This window comes from Thermobia domestica, chromosome 8, assembly GCF_964235325.1.
Source record: "Thermobia domestica chromosome 8, izTheDome1.hap1.1, whole genome shotgun sequence".
NCBI lineage: Eukaryota > Metazoa > Arthropoda > Insecta > Zygentoma > Lepismatidae > Thermobia > Thermobia domestica.
Window position 1 is genome coordinate 274,528,651 of NC_137461.1, and position 16,974 is coordinate 274,545,624.

Genomic DNA, 16,974 nt, shown 5'->3' on the forward strand with positions numbered 1-16,974 from the left:
TAATATATTGGATACACCCAATATATTAATTTTTCTTCTTTCTTTAAATAAATAAATAAAATAAATATGTGAGTAGAGCTATATTCCTAAAATTTTCACGGAATATAAAGTGTTTTGTGAACATATAGGGTATATGATTGGCATAAAATACATACTGTATATGACATGTGCTATTTTCTTGATAATACACCGTAGACGAATCACTCCATTAGATGTAGGCACATAGAAGGAACCAACTCACTTCGAGAAATGACTGATAAAATCGTGTTCTATCTTACCAAAAGTAACTATATATATATATATATTTAAAAAATGTGGTGAGGAGTAAGGTGGAAATACATATATCACTGTTAAACAAGACTTTTGTAGTGATATTCATGGACCAAAACGACACGAACTTGGACATAAGACAAACTTAACATTGAGTAATTTTTTCCATTTTCTTTCTATCTTTTGTGATCTTCCCTATTAGCTAGACTCCATGTTAGACTCTAGGTATATGAGGAAAGAGACACTAAATTCTAATACTATATACCTAATTCTTTTGGATCGGAGAGTAGTGAAAGAAAAGGATTGTTTTTTTTTTTTTTTTTTTTTTTTTTGTATGGTCGAATAACTGAACTCGAACAATGGCTAAGAATAGGACAGAAAAGAAAGTGATATAGCCACTATAATAGTGGAGCCATGACCCAACTAAGTAAACAAGTATAAAAGAACCAAAAATGTTATATACTTTGAAATAGAAGATAATATAAGGCCGAGAGTGTGCGGCGTATAACGCAGTGTACCCTCGACTACAGTACTGCATGTGAGTATGTTTTCTATTACATTTAACACGTAACAACGTTCTCAAAATTTTAACTGGAAACCCAATCGGAAAAATGGCCATAAGGAAGACCTAGGTGCAGATGGAAGGGTAAGATCAAGATTGATATAACAGAAATAGGAATACAAAGTGGAAACTGCATCCAGTTGGCTAAGGACAGAAGATAATGGAAAGCCTTTGTGAACGCAGGTTCCATAGACCTAGAGTTATGAATATGATTGGGCAACTATATGGAATGGAAATTAACATTAAAAAAAATCAAAAGTCATAAAAATATCCCGTGGAAATGCGCCCTTACAGATCAGAGTAGAACAAAGAGTACTTGAAAAAGTCGATCATTTGAAATATGTGCAAAGTATTTTGATCAAAGACGCGTACTGCACCAAAGAGATCAGGTCGAGAATTGCCATAGCTAAAGAAACATTTAACAAGCAGCCTTAATATTGGACTAAGAAAAAAAAAATGGTCAAGTGCCATATACGAAGCATTGGACAGTATGGTTCAGAGATTTGGACATTACAGAAGTTAGAGAAGAAATATTTAGAGAGCTCCGAATGTGGTGTTGGAGGAAGATAAAATGAACGGAGAAAGTAACAAACGAAGATGTTTTAAAACGAATAGGAGAGAAGAGAACACTTCTAGCCACCATCCCTTATAGAAAGGCCAATTGGATTGGACACATCTTGCGAAGAAATTGTCTTCTTCATACCGTCATGGAAGGAAAGCGAGAATAGGAAAAAGAACTCAAGTGATCGGTGGTTTGAAATATAGGAGAAAATATTGGGAGTTAAAAAAGGAAGCTGAAAATCGAGAAATACAAAAGAAACATTTCCAGGCCCAAATTGAAAATTAAGAAAAAAAAAAAACTTCATTAGTCCCAGGACCTGCCAAAAGGCAGAATTTTAATAATAATAATAATAATAATAATAATAATAATAATAATAATAATAATAATAATAATAATAATAATAATAATAATAATAATAATGAAATGAAATCTTCAAATTTTACGTCCCAGATTATGCCGGTTAGGCTAAAGGAGACGGTGACGATGAGAGATGAGTGAAATGGTGGAATGAAGAATGTGGGAGGAAACGGGAGAACCCCGAGAAAACCCACGAGCACGTGTTTGTCCACCACAAAGTCCACACGGCGCCAGCTGGGATCGAACTAAGGACCCCCAAGCACCGGAGATGAACGCTCTGCCACTGAGCCACCGCGCCCCCAACAATAATAATAATAATAATAATAATAATAATAATAATAATAATAATAATAATAATAATAATAATAATAATAATAATAATAATAATAATAATAAGTATAATGTTTGAAAATAATAATGACAGACTATATAACGTCGCACATGACCTTATGTATCCTTCAAGTATCATGCTGAAAGTATTGAAACTTCCATAACATATACGGTGTAAGTCCCTACCTACAATGTTTAGTATTGAAGGTATAAAGTAGTAAAAACGTACTAAAATTTTTGCACGGTATTGAAAGTATGTATTTGTTATTATGAAGATATATTAAAACAACAAAAAATAAGCATGCACCTTGTTTTTTGATTCATGATTCCTTTTTTTTTTTTTTTTTTAACTTGTTAAGGAGGAATCCAAGGTCAGCAGCTTGAGCCTGCACATGCATGATGAAGAAAAAAGAACAAGGAATACCAATGACCCCAAGGCTTCCCACAGATGGTACAGAGAGAAAGATAAAGATGAAGAAAAAGAGACAGAGAAAGATGAATTTTCTGACTACCTGTTGTTGTATGAGGATTAACATCATACAAGAGGAAAAGGGGAGCGGAGGGTAAACTAAGCAACTGTTGCGGAATCCTCCGATGACATAGCACGCAAATATTAAGTGTGTGAAAATGGAGACCACTTTTGCTTTCTTACTTACTATGTTTAATTACTTTTTTTCTTTATTACTTGCGTAGTTGGTAGGAGTTTTTTTCTTATATCTTTACATCAAACAATGAAATAGATATACAGGGTATCTCAAAAGTCCCCTGACAGGGTAACTGTTATTAGCAGAGCTACAACAAAATGTAAGAGCGGAAACCTTCCCCAAATATGACGTTTTGAATCTAAAGGGAAGGAATTTTTTTAAATCGGACAAGACGTTTGGGCTGTACACTATTCATGCGTCCATTGTTAAACGAAAATGCAACGTTGCCATTCACCTGGACTCCACAACATAAGTGAATGAAGTTACTGTCTATAATGCTAACGTATCGATGATGGCCAGCCCCCATTTCAAACATATCCCCATACTCTTTCAATATTTGTCCACCTCCCGCCCAGTCCTTCCCTCCCCCAGCCCCAGGTAAATGATAACGTTGGATTTTAATTTAACATTGGGCGCATAAAAAATGTATAGCCCAAACGGCTCGTCCAATGAAAAAAAATCCTTCACTTCGGATTGAAAACATTATATTTGGAGACGGTTTCCCCTCTTACATTTTATTGTAACTCTGATAATAATAGAGTTACCTTGAGATACCCTGTATATATCAATATCACAAAGATAAGTAGTGTTGTCTACGAGACGAGACGAGACGAGAAATAAGATTTTCCCGTCTCATTTGGTAAATTTTCTAGAAGTCTCGGCTCGGCTCGATTAATTATTTTCGTGTTATTTATTTATTTATTTAACAATCACCAGATACAGCTCAGAGGCCATTTTACACTGGATATCCAACAACAACAATAACAATGGAAAGGATTTGGGAAGGTATCGGCCAGGGCCTGTTTAGTAGGTACCATCCCGGCATTTGCCTGGTAGGACTGAGGGAAACCCTGGAAAACCTCAGTCAGGATGGTCGGCAGCGGGATTCGAACCCATGACCTCCCGAATGCGAAGCCAACGCTCTACCACTTGAGCTACTTCGCTCGGTCATCTCGATCCTAGGATTTTTTCTCATGTATTTTTCTACATATCAGCACAAACATCTTTTTGCTTAGTGTCAAACATTTTAAGCACTGTCTTCCTCAAAGTAGTCCCCTCTACTGGCAATACACCACTCCCTACGTTCCTGCCATTTTTGGAATGGTGCACAGGTTTCTTCTCGCATTGTCCTGAATCTCCTCTAATGGTTTAGAAACGACATTCTTTCAAAGTGATTTTAAGTTTGGGAAGCAGGAAAATAGTCTGCTGAGGCTAGGTCCGGAGAATAGGGTGGATTTTGGAGCAACGGGAGTCTGATGTTTTGCCAGATAACTGCGGATGAGGAACGAAGCGTGAGTAGGCGCATTGGCACGGTGCACCATCAAAGTTTGTTTTTCCCACAATTCGGATCTCTTCCTGCGCACACCACCACTCAATCGCACTAAAATGTCCTGATACAACTGGACGGCATTATTCTGGTACACCACGTGATACAAAGTCATTATGGACAATGCCTTTCCAATCACAAAAACACAACCAACGTCACCGTGATCTTTGGCCGATTTTTTTTTTTTTTTCGACGAGGAGACCCCGAAGGAATTGAAAGCTATTGAAATATCTCTGTAAATGTTTTACCAAGTTTGTAGCAAAAATTCACACATTACCAGAATTGTAAATTCCGGTTCAAACATGAAAGCAGTCTCAAAATCAACGAAAACCGAGTCTCATTTTGAACAAAAGACTATCTAAAGCGACACCTAACGCTGTCAGCCATCTTTCTTGCACTAAGGTAAGAACTGAAAATAAAAGTAAGTCCTATTGCTGTCCATTAGACGTCCATGGGCCTGGTATAGATTGATAATCCTATCTTTTTTTATCCTTTAAACAAGAAAAAATTAATATATTTTCCTAAAGATTATTTCTTAGTCGCCTACAACCTAGCAACTGTCTTATGTATTTAAATGTTTATGACTGCAGAGACCGAAGTCTGAATTGGCTGTTTTATTCAACTAATTATCTTAATTAATCACTATGAAAGTCTCTAATACAGTGTTGCAACAGTCCTAATTTTGGAGTGGGCTGAAAAATAGTACCAAATTGAAACAAAAAAAGGTATACCAGTGTAATACATGGCTCTATAACATGAAACTAAGGCCGTGTCCAAAAGATACAAGTGTGCATTCGGAGTACGCTTATTTCCGGAACTGACGTCACCTAGTGTGCGTCAAAAGGTCCAAGATCACAAGTCTGCGAGTGCATAGTACGTAGTGTGCGAGGATGTACACTACGTTAGCACACTTGTGTACTTAAGATGGGAGTTCTTCGTAGTAGGAACAACAATAATGTCAAAGTGATTTAATAAAAGTTTAAAAGACATATTTTTAATATTTTTGTTGAAGTGAATGTATTTGTGAGCTAATCTAATAATAATTTACTTGATAAATATACAAATTAGTGATTTTACAAGTGAAATATAAAAATGTTACGCAAATAACAAACGTATTTACGTTGTGTTCTTCAAGTATGCAATGGAATTTAAAATAGTATAGGGAAAGCAACCAAATTGTTTCTTTAATAATGCTATAAAGGCATGTGTGTTTAAATATTACATGGTTTATGTAGCTTAATTGAAATAAACCATCGGTAATGGAGCCATTTGCACGTAAATGACAAATTTTAATAGCGTATGAATTAAAATGTTAAGCTCTAGCATAGAATAATGAATACCTGGATTATTCATTTCTGTATAGCTACAGCTGCAAATGTTAGTTCGTAGGTAGATAGGCCTAATTTTCTAGTTTTGATTCTAAACAAATTCCTTTCAAAGCTACCATATTTCCTTGCACTTGAGAGACTGTAATAGCCTATACCAATTACCATACACTTTGGATTTTTGACAGCTGCCCAAAAGTGAAATACAGATCAAAAATTTCTTTCCCCACGTTTATCAAAGATTTCAAAAATTTCTCTTGGTAAGTCTTTACTTTGGCCATTTTTTTTTTTTTTTTTTTGATACTTCGATTCAGCGATTTGATCTTTCGGTTCCGGTTTTGAGAATTTGCCTGTTAGCTCATATATATAAGTTAGCAACTAGGTTGGTTTCTTCTGTACCAAAATTTAATATTTAATTTTCATAGTATTGCCGAGCGAGAGTCAGCGAGTAAAGGCAGGTTAGTGGCTCCCAGGTCACATTCTTTTCAGTCTTGGTTACGAATCGGTTCATTGAACGATTCATTGAATGAAATGGCCAAAATAAGGACTCGCCTTCCTTTTAATTCATATAACCCCATTACGGTAAACATTATGAATTGATTATGAACAAATAATTCCTTCCGTATAGTTGAACAATGAGAGCCACTACATTGCATACTGTATTTTTTTTTTTTTTTTTTTTTTGTTATTAAACCGTCTCTTAATTTTCATAAAATTCTTATTATATTAATTGTAGCTTTTCATGGTTACATTTGGACGAGGTTATTTGTTTCGTTACTGAGTAGCCATTTTCGTAGTGGGAAGTATGTAGGAGAGACAGCGGATATATTTCAAGAAAGATGTAGGGCGCCGAAAGCATAGTGAAGTGCTCGCAAATGTTGAAGTGTAGGTCTATACGATGTACAGAACTCAATTTAAGCGAGCTTATAAGATAGTAATCTTATTTTTTTAAAACATATTACTTTAATTAGGGTTATCCACCTTGAATACACGTGATCCTTATAAATTGGTATTTCATAGTGACATGATAGCTTTTTCCTGTAAATTTTGGTCCTCATGTTGTTCAACTGCATCACTTCTTTCCTTGTCATCCTTGTAAGTGTTAACTTTTGGTGTAGATTAAGAATATGGAGGCACTATTTTGAAGATTTATGGGTAAAATCTATAGATTCACAAAGAAAGCGTAACAAAATGAACTTCAACATTACCACAATTAGGTAGAAATAGTCTAATCAGTATGCCTGTAACTGAAGCAATACAGTAGAACGACGACAATTATAGTGTCATTGTTGTGTATCTACCGTACATAAAGGAATTATACTAAATATGGACTCTCTCCCAAAGTAGTTTTGAGCCACATTATTGTAAATAGCGCTCCCCTCTGTACCTTCGGTGTCTTAACGCTCTTGCAAATTCCCTCCTTTCACCCGCAATAAAATTCCCTTGCTACTTCGCAACAGTGTCATCAGCGCCCTAACCACCAGCGCTACTTTTCTTCCGGGGGTTTAATAAATATTCCGTCCCGGAGATGCCTAATAAAATAGAACATCCCCAATAGTTTAGTGTTTTCTATGCTGATAAATATTTGCAGATACGGCAAAGCTGAAGCTGTTGGCATACATGAAAGAAACTCCTAAGTCATTTTATGCTTACCCTATATTATCAATCTGTACGATATATTCATCTTTAATATAACTGGAAAGTCATTCATTTAAAAAAAAAAAAAAAAGCATGTTACTTTTTTCTACTATGCGAAATTCTCCCTTCTTTTGTTATCAATGTTCCATATTTCACCACGATGAGGCTCTGTAAACAAGTGTGGATCAAAAGCTAATTTGACGAAGTGTACACTATTTAGTGTGCACTCCATTTGTAGACTTCGAGTGTGCATGCTCGAAGTGTGCACTATGCACTTTTGGACACGGCCTAAAACCGGTAAAGTTTTAGAATACTTCACTGTCCACTCTTCCAAGAGTCCAAATCAAGAAAGTGCTCTTTTTAAAAATTACTTTTTAAAAACATCCAAACAGGACGACCACGAACGAGCCGGATACGCCCATTTAGTGTAATTTGTTTCCCGATATAATTCGAATTACGAATTTTACACACAATTCGTAGTGTTATGCGATGCAACGTCACAGAATGAATGTTCGAGAGTTTTTTTTTTTTTTTTTTGAGTCCAACACACAGTATGAGTAACGTGAAATGTAGCAAAAGTCTTATTGACACTTTTGAAAATGTGACAAGTATTTTGTTAAATGGAGCTGAATTGGGTGGAATTGTACCATTTTTTTTTTTCACAAAAAGGGCTGAATTTGGTACAATTGTACAAAGTGTGGCAACACTGTTCTAATAGCATTGTAAAACCCACGCATGATACCAAATCTCAAGAAAGTAAAAGTAATTAGGAGAAAACTGAAATAATTGTTAAGTCTTGAATAATAACGGGAGCCAAGATCGACTGGTGATATAACTTCTTGTGATCTTAATATAATATTTGATAATCAGTGTTGTCAACAACCTCTGAAGGTTAGATGACCTTCATAAATAAGTTTTTTACACAAAAAATGGCTGATTTTGAATTGCTAACCTATAACCCACATTGTAGATTTTAAACCCCTTTTTTACGTTGGATTATAAGTGAGTTATAGTAACATTTGAAATGTTGAATTTTATTCTCTGAAGACTAACAAGCAAACACGTGACTTTAAATTAGAATAAAATCCATCAACAACTCACCTGATTTGTGAAAGTCAACAGCCATATTATCAGTTGAATTAAAATAAGTCATTATCGATGACATTGCAGCTAGCCGAGGGGCTGGAACTGGATACTCCATTGTTGGATTGTGGATTGGTTGTGTTTGTGTAAACCGCCATTATCCCAATCTTCAATAGTACTGTACTTCTTTTGGCAGATCATAGTTCTTACAAACACTTCTTATTTCTCTGTACACCCACATGAATCAACATGATTGCATTGAGAGTTTTCAAGCTAATTAGATATCCCATTTGTTTCCTTTAATCCTTTCGGACCCATGTGGCCAAAATGGCACACGCTGGTGTGTCACATTTATAATCCGCTCCCGTGTGAACACTAATTAAGATATCGTGATTTTTTTTGGACAAATATGGTTGGACCATAGTTTATCACATTAGTTTCTTTTTGTTCTGTTATCGAATTTCCTTCTCAAATTTCAGCCCAAAGGCAAAAATTCGGGAATTTTCGAATTTTCTTTTTTTTCTTTTTCTTTTTCTTTCTTTCTTTTTTTTAGCTTCCTTCGTTGTAGAGAGATCTCCTTAAGACTTGTCAGGTAGATACCTCGGATGGATACCTAATTTTTGACATCAATTGGACCGGCTCGCGCGTAGTGTTGCCAACTAGGTAAATTAGAATTTCTCTAGATTTGGGCAAAAAATTCGAAATTTTCGAAATTTTTGTTTATAAATCCGTATCTATACGTCCAAGCGCAAATCAACTTACGCCAGTCGAATATGGTCCTTACTTAACAAAAGAGGGTACAGATCATTACAATGGGGTAATTAGGGGAAACACGAAAAATTCGTATTTAGGTTCTCACCCTTGATTTTTTCAGTTTTACACTACTTTTCTGTTTACCGTAATATATTTTTTTGTAATTAACTTTGTTTCTTAAATATCGCCATAGTACTTGTAGAATATATTAGTAGTGCACTAATGTTTATTTTAAGATAGTTTACGTCTGTCTGGTAGCATTGTTAAAAGCTACAGAGAACTTTAATTCCCAATTTTAGGGAAAATTTTGGACAAATTCCCTTTTTGTCTCTACTTCTCTCTTGTTTGCTACATTCGGACAAATTAACACTGTCTGAAAGCCTCTTTCTTAGCCTACACAACGAACCATAAAAAGTTTCAGTAGGGTAATTAGCGGAAGTACAGTTGAGGTTTATAATAAACTATGTTCTGTAAATGGTAAGAAAATGGCGAATTTCAGAGGTAGAGTGGGATTCTTTTTTAATTTCATGCTTACTTTGTTAGATATTGCCATAATACTTCGCTGATTTATTAGTGAAGGTTTATTTTCAGATAGTTTACGTCTTGTTGCAGTGTTTCCAGCCAAAAAATAATAATTCCCAATTTTAGGTGAAAAATTCGGAAAATTTTCCTTCCCCCCCTCTTGCTTCCTACATTGGAACAAACGCACCACTGACAGCCTCATGTTTGGCCTACAGAACGTACCATAAAACGTTTCAATAGGATAGGCCTAATATTAGGGAAGCTGTAGCCCTGGCATGTCTGTTGATTTTTCTGAGGAATAAAAAGTGTCAAAATGTAATACTGAGGAATAAAATGTGTCAAAATTTCATTTTTATGATGACAAAGAATTTTTTTTCTCTTTTTGTGTGGGAGCCAGCGACTTCAGGTTTGTACTGTACCTTACCAACACACCAAATAATTTTTTTAGATGACTTGAACCCATGTGGCAACAGTGGTGCTAGCTACAAAAATCTTGAAATTCGGTTAGGATTTTTTTTTCAAAATTTTCACTCCTACATTTCCCTCCCGTTTGCAACACTGCAATATGTAACACCACAAAATAGCCATAGGGTAAATAGTTTTTGAGCACTGTCACTAACTGAAAATATAGGAAAACGCCAAAAATGAGCTGGGTCCGAAAGGGTTAGTAATTAAGCAAAAACAATATCTGTGTCTTGTAGAATCGAGCAGTTTACTAAATTTGTATTAGAAAACATTCGTTCTTGCAATGAAATGCGAAAACTAAAATAATTAAAAAGTAGCAAATGGGGGCGTTATGGGAGCGACATTAAAATACATACTGAGTCGATAAATATTGTTAAGTAGTTGTAAATCTGTGGGTGGGGAGAGAGAAGAAGAAAAAGATGTTTGTTGCATAATAAAACTCCCTCTGTCTAAAGAAAAAAAAATAATACGATTATATATAATGACAAATCAGGGCCGGCGCTAGCAGTTTTGCCGCCCTGGGCGGTACTTTCAAATGCCGCCCCTTTAATCTGCAAACCTTATTTTGACAGAAGACGTTCAGGTATTAAGAAAAGTAAGATACCATATTTAAAAACATATATGAAAAGAAAAAATAAACAAAAAATCGAACTACCTCTCTCAAATGCTTACGTAATATTTAAACGACTCCATACATGATACAATATTCAGTATGCTCGATTTCGCTGTACGTGATATACAGCAGGACATACAGATTTTTTAAATATATGCTTTAGTTCGACTAAGAATTTTAATTTTTAAGCTTATTTTATATCAAAATGTGTTTCCAATATAGCATGGAGCAAAAAGATAATATAGTGAATCAAATATTGCGGCAAAAGTAAGTAATTAGCTTAAGACTTATTATGTACTAAAACCAAATAGAAATACACAAATTTAACATATTTTAATTGAAAATCTTTTCTTGCTTTGGTATGAGCAAATTCCTTTATCACATTCGCGTAGTCGAGTGTTTCAGCCAATTAATGTTCCATTGATATTATCGCTAGACCACTTAAACGTGTTTGAGATATGGAAGAACGTAGATTGTTTTTAATAAGCTTAAAGTTAGTTTCGAAAAATTTCTTTCTCAACTTGCCACGGTTACTGGTAAGGTAAACAAAATCATAACTGCAACACTGACATAGGGAGCCAAGTCATATTCCTTAATTAATTTTAGTCTCTTTTGATGAACTTTTAGGCTTAATTATAGCGGTTAATAGTTTCAGTTTGTCTTTCAAATTACTGGGGTTAATATCTTTCGATTCTTCGCGTATTAAAATGCAGGCATTTTTTAGACAAAAGTTCAGGTGGCATATCGTTCAGATTACTTATATCGTAAAGAAAATCGAAATACTCGCAGTGATGTATAAGTTGCTCAAACCTTTCTCTTAAAGCTAACACAATCACGTCTAGAAGTTTGTAATAAAAATCGGTCTTGTATTTTTTGTGTGGATCTTCAATAGCTTCATCCTCTGGCTCGTACTCAAATCGTCTCTTCTTCTTAAGACTTCGAGCTTGCACTGCATTACCTATCCGTGGGTCATCCATAACTAATGCTGATGCCAACTTCATCGCATCAACTAAAGAAAGTTGAACTTTGCATAATTTCTGCTCCTCTCAAAGTACTTAGATGTATTTTGAAGAAACCCGACTGCATCCAACACATAAAAGTAAGTAAAGCCACGCAGCTGGTTTGCTATACACAGAACATCATGAGCGATCATTCTATCTATTCTATTGTCGTTACTTATTTAAAGTAAGGTATCATAAACCTCTATTTGATATCTAAGTGTTGTCAGAGCATCAACTCGGCTCTCCCATCTTGTGGTGCTGAATCGTTTTAAAGTGAGGCTGCTAATATGTTCCTTTAGTATGGCCCAACGTTGAAGTGACGCAGAAAAAAAAGTCAAACTTTTTTTTTTAACTATACAAAAAAATGAAACGGGGGACTGAGATGTTGTGACCGCATCGTTAACGACAAAGTTTATTAAAGGAACATAGAAGACTTGGGAATTTATTTTTGCTTTTCGTATTGGAACTATTGTCACATCTTTGGTTCTTCATGTCTTCGATAGAAGTTCATTTCTACTTCATTCTGGTGTACAGTCTAGCATTATAGTATAATATGTTGCAGCTCTCAACAAAAACAGTATTTTACTTTCAATTTACTTACTAAGAATTGGAATAAAACTTTTTTGGACATCTTTTCCTTACTAATGGTGGTATTTATTTTGACCTCCCATGGTTCTTTTAATGTGTTCGGCCCTGACACTGTCAAACTTGCATTGCTTAAATATAAAAACCATTATATATATATATATATATATATATATATTGTTGATAAGATATGATAATGAACAATTTGTAAATTGGTTAAAAAAATTGCTGCTAGAACCTAAATGTCTCTAGGTGCTGTAGGCTAGAACGGCCAGTCTCAAGTGGGAGTGTATCTTTTTCGTACTTGGAATAGAGCGTTAGAATATTGCTGAATAGAAAAAATATAAAAGACACTTGACAATCTTATCCGCCCACCTAAAATCTTATCTACGCCGCTGCAAGGGAAATCTTGAACGACATACCTGTGGCTAGTAGTTTGATAATTGGAAATGAGGGAGAATGCTCTGAATTTCCTGAGTGAGTATTTTCCTGAATGTGAGTAAAGTAAGTTTAATTACATTCTCAGGAACACAATGTTATTTTTCCATTTGGGACTATTACGAAGCCTTATATTTTAATAGTATTCTTTTCTTTTTCAAATTTTGCCGCCCACTAGACGTGCCGCCCTGGGCGGTGGCACGGCTCGACCCCCCCTCGCGCCGGCCCTGTGACAAATAGACTGATTTTTAAAAATTATTTTTTTTAAAAAAATGTAGTTATTCTTAAAATTAATTTAACGACTAGTAAAAGAGTCAAAAATGGCAAAAGAATTTCATAAAATAAGCTATATTTAAGGTTATAAGCATTTCGTACATTTGTATGGCTAAATGCCTCTCCAAACAGGCTAGAGTTAGCGAAAAACAGGCTAAATTGGCATCACTGTTCATGATTCTAAGTTTGTTTTGTCTACTTCTAAGTTATTTCTAAACTCTCTCAATATTATATAATTTCAACTTCTTACATTATTTCTCACTTTATTTTCATCTATTAACAAATGTTCTTTAATCTCTGGATCTTCCTTAAACGTTTAAAAAAAAGTTGAATTTGTTGGATAAACTAATTTAAAACAGTTACATTATGAACACGGATAGATAAAAAATAAAGTTTTAGAACGGATCTCATTGTTAGAGAAGTAGAATGTACGTAGGTACTACGTTCATTATACACGATCGCAGGTCTTGTAATGTGAGAGCAACCCTTGAACCCTTGGAAATTCCGTGCAAGTACTTTTATTGCGTGTTGTAACTGGCAACAATGGTTACCACACAATGATCATAAGTCACGTTTGCGAGGGAGTTCTTGGCGTTCGAGGTTAGGCTATGGAAGCTTTATATGGAGGACAGGAACAGCATTACAAACAAAGGTCATCGCCATACTAATAGCATTGCATTGCATTCTGTGCATTTATTTGCAACGCTGAGGACGATCTACACTCAATATTATGTAAAATCAGTTGTTCCGGACGCACCTTCTGCCCTCTACACTGTCTGTAATCGTGCTTAATTAAAAGTTATAATTGCTCGTATTTAATTTATTTTTTGTTTGTTTATCAGTGGCGGATCTAGAAAATAAGAATTGCTGCAGCCAGAACTACGGCTGGAACAATTCATCTGGAGGCCCGGGCAGTCATTCTTTCAGAAAAACTGTTCCGGGGAGGCACACTTAGTAATCCAGGGGGTCACTACTGGTACTATTATTATATTATAGATGTATTATTTTGGCATCCTCCGAGGGCACTCTCAGAGCTCCGGGGGGCAGTGCCCCCCAAAATCATGTCTGGAAGAAACACTGGGACCGGGGCTAGAAAAAAATATGTGTCTCCTGCTCACTCCAAATAATATATTTCTGTGAAAGTACAGTAGGGAAGTTAAGGAAACATGTTTCATATTTTTGATCATATTTTATTTTAAAATAATGATTGTATCTTCATGGTTCTTTTTAGATAGCCAGTTGAGATTTTGATCAGGGTGGAGGCTCCTATCCACTTGGAAGTCCGGGGTTATAGCCCCCCCTAAGCCCTCCCTTAATCCGGCCCTGGCCAGAACCCAGATTATCATAGGTATATCATAAGTTTACTATAAACTTTCAAAAATATATAATTAATACTGTACCTGAAATTATTTTCGTCACTCCAAAAAACTGTGGGGCTAAGCCCCACGGCCTCGGGTTACCTCATCAGTCCATCATGGTTATGGGCCTTATCCTGTTTTGAAGTAATTAAATTAAAACGAAGCACTTTTAAAGATGCAATTAAATCATTTAAAAAAAACGGCAATTTGAATGCACACTAGTGATATCTACACTGTAAAAAAATTCATAGGTAAATTTACAAAAAACGGTGGCAATCTGTTTGCCACTCCTCTATGTAAATCAATTTACGCCTAAAAAATAAAATTACTAATATGAAATGGTGTAAAATTACATTTTTATTAATAAAAATATCATACTTTCTTATAAATTTACTGTAAATTTGTAAAATAACCCAGCAAATTTTGTAATTTAATCTAAGGAAATGTATATCAACTTACAAAATGAAGGGTAAATGATTTTACAATTGATGTTTGACAATGTAGTTACAATTTTTTTTCAGTGTATGGCGTCAAGCGGCGTACGTAACGACACTTACTAGGAATTTTCGTGATACACAGACTGTCACCTTTCTCTTTCATAGTCAGGATTATAAATTATCATTCATCTACATAAAAATAAGCCGAAATTTAAAATATTTTAATGTCAGTTTTGTTAATACGCTTTAAAAATATCGAGCTGATTTTAAATTTTACATGGGTTTTATATGTTTGATATCGTTTTTTTCTTTTCTGACTTTAGTTCACCCAGCTTTAATGTGATAGTGTTATAATATCATATTATACTGTTTTCTTTTAAATCACGTATAAACTAAACAAGAAACAGTGTCACATGTACACCACTTGAAGGAGTTTGGTTTGTGTTGCGTAACATTTATCCCAATGTTGAAATCGAAAGTGGAAGTAAATTTCTATCATTTTCAGTTTTAGTAGAGAGACTCAAGTGGAGATCGAACGCTTAATTGATTTGGGAGGTAAAAAACACTTGTCTCTATCTATTACAGTTTTTTACTCTATAGTGATCAACAATGGACTGTATGCCACTTCTGGTTTGAAAAAGAAATTAAATCTTTCATTTTTACGTCCCACGTTTATGCCGGCTAGGCTCAAGGAGACAGTGATGTTAGGGGTAAAAGTGAATCTGAAAAGGTGGGGGACGGTAGGTAGCGGCATGACGTCACGCCGTTCCCCCTGCCAATCTTTGCCCATTGTATTCTTGTAGGAACTGGGGGAACGCCGTACATATTTTTTCAAGGTGGGGGAACGATGTTCCCCCATTCCCCCGCACTTTTACCCGTGGTGATCACTCGTTCTTTCAGAAGAAATATTCCGGGGGAGCACACCTAGTATTCTGGGTGGCACTGCTGGTACTATTCTATTTATTATTATAGTATAAAAGTATTATTTTGTTTCCTCCGGGGGGCACTCTCAGAGCTCCGGGGGCAGTGCCCTCCAAGAAAACGTGTCTGGAAGAAACACTGGTGGTGATGATGAGTAATGAATGCAATGGTGGTATGAATAAAGTGGAAGAACTCCGAGAAAACCCATGCACACGCTGTTTGTCCACCACAAAGTCCACTTGGCGTGAGCTAGGATCAAACCACGGACCCCACGGACCGAAGGTGAACGCTCTACCACTGAGCCACCGCTGATCGCTTCCAGTTTGAATGGAGGATTAACAGAAAAGATTTCGTTAGAACGCTAGAAAGGATCCAAAAACTCGCTTTTCCTGTTGTTTTTGCTCTATCTAGATAAATTGAAAGCGGAACTTGTAATGGATTTTTATGACTTCCGGTTTTAGTAGAGAATATCGTCGAGTGGAGTTGATTTTGAGTTTAACGTCCCTTCCGGCCTCGAAGTTATATGAGATGTGGACCTACTGATTAACGTCGAATCCGAACCACACAAATTGACGCCGGGAATCAAACTAGAAAATGAATTGATATGAAATATATATTCCTGGGATTCTTAATTGCATAAAACTGGTTCTCGCTTTATTATTACAGCTTTTGGTCTATAGTGATCAACATTAAAACCGGAAATGGTTGATTGCTACCACTTCCGGTTTGATCTGTCACCGCCATTTCGACTGCATCCTGGGTAAAATTGATCGTGATTCGTCAAGTAGTTCTTGAGGTTTTTGTTCTCCAGAAGAACGGGCGGACGGACACACGGACAAAATAATAATAATAATAATAATAATAATAATAATAATAATAATAATAATAATAATAATAATAATAATAATAATAATAATATGTAGAAAGGTGAAGTGAGTACATTCTCTATCTACGGGAAGCTTCTTGCAGTGTTGAGTATTGCAAAGGCCCCTTGCGACAGGACCAAAAGATAATAACCGCTCACATGCCATAAGCGCACGTCCCCATGAAAGGTTCGTTGAACGCACTAAGCTGAGCCGTTTTATTGTGTTGTGTTTCTTTCCCTTTTGAAACTTCCTGACAACTCATTAACAAACGTAATTTCTCCAAGAATAAGGTGAGAATTTTCACACACGCCTCTCGTCGTCGTCTTCGTAGTGCACGCCGTGCAGTACACACTCCCTTTGAATTGACCGGTAGTTTTATTTTTTCTTTTTCTTTCTGTTCTTAGCACATATTCGCACTTGCTTTGCAAATTATACTTCGCAGAAACTAAATGACAATTATTAAAGGAGCAATATTTTGTTAAATTTTACAATTGTTTTTTATTTAGAAATTGCAGTTAGCTATTTCTGGAAACATAATCTTATTACTAAATCCAATAGCAAAAATAAATAAAAAAATAAAATCA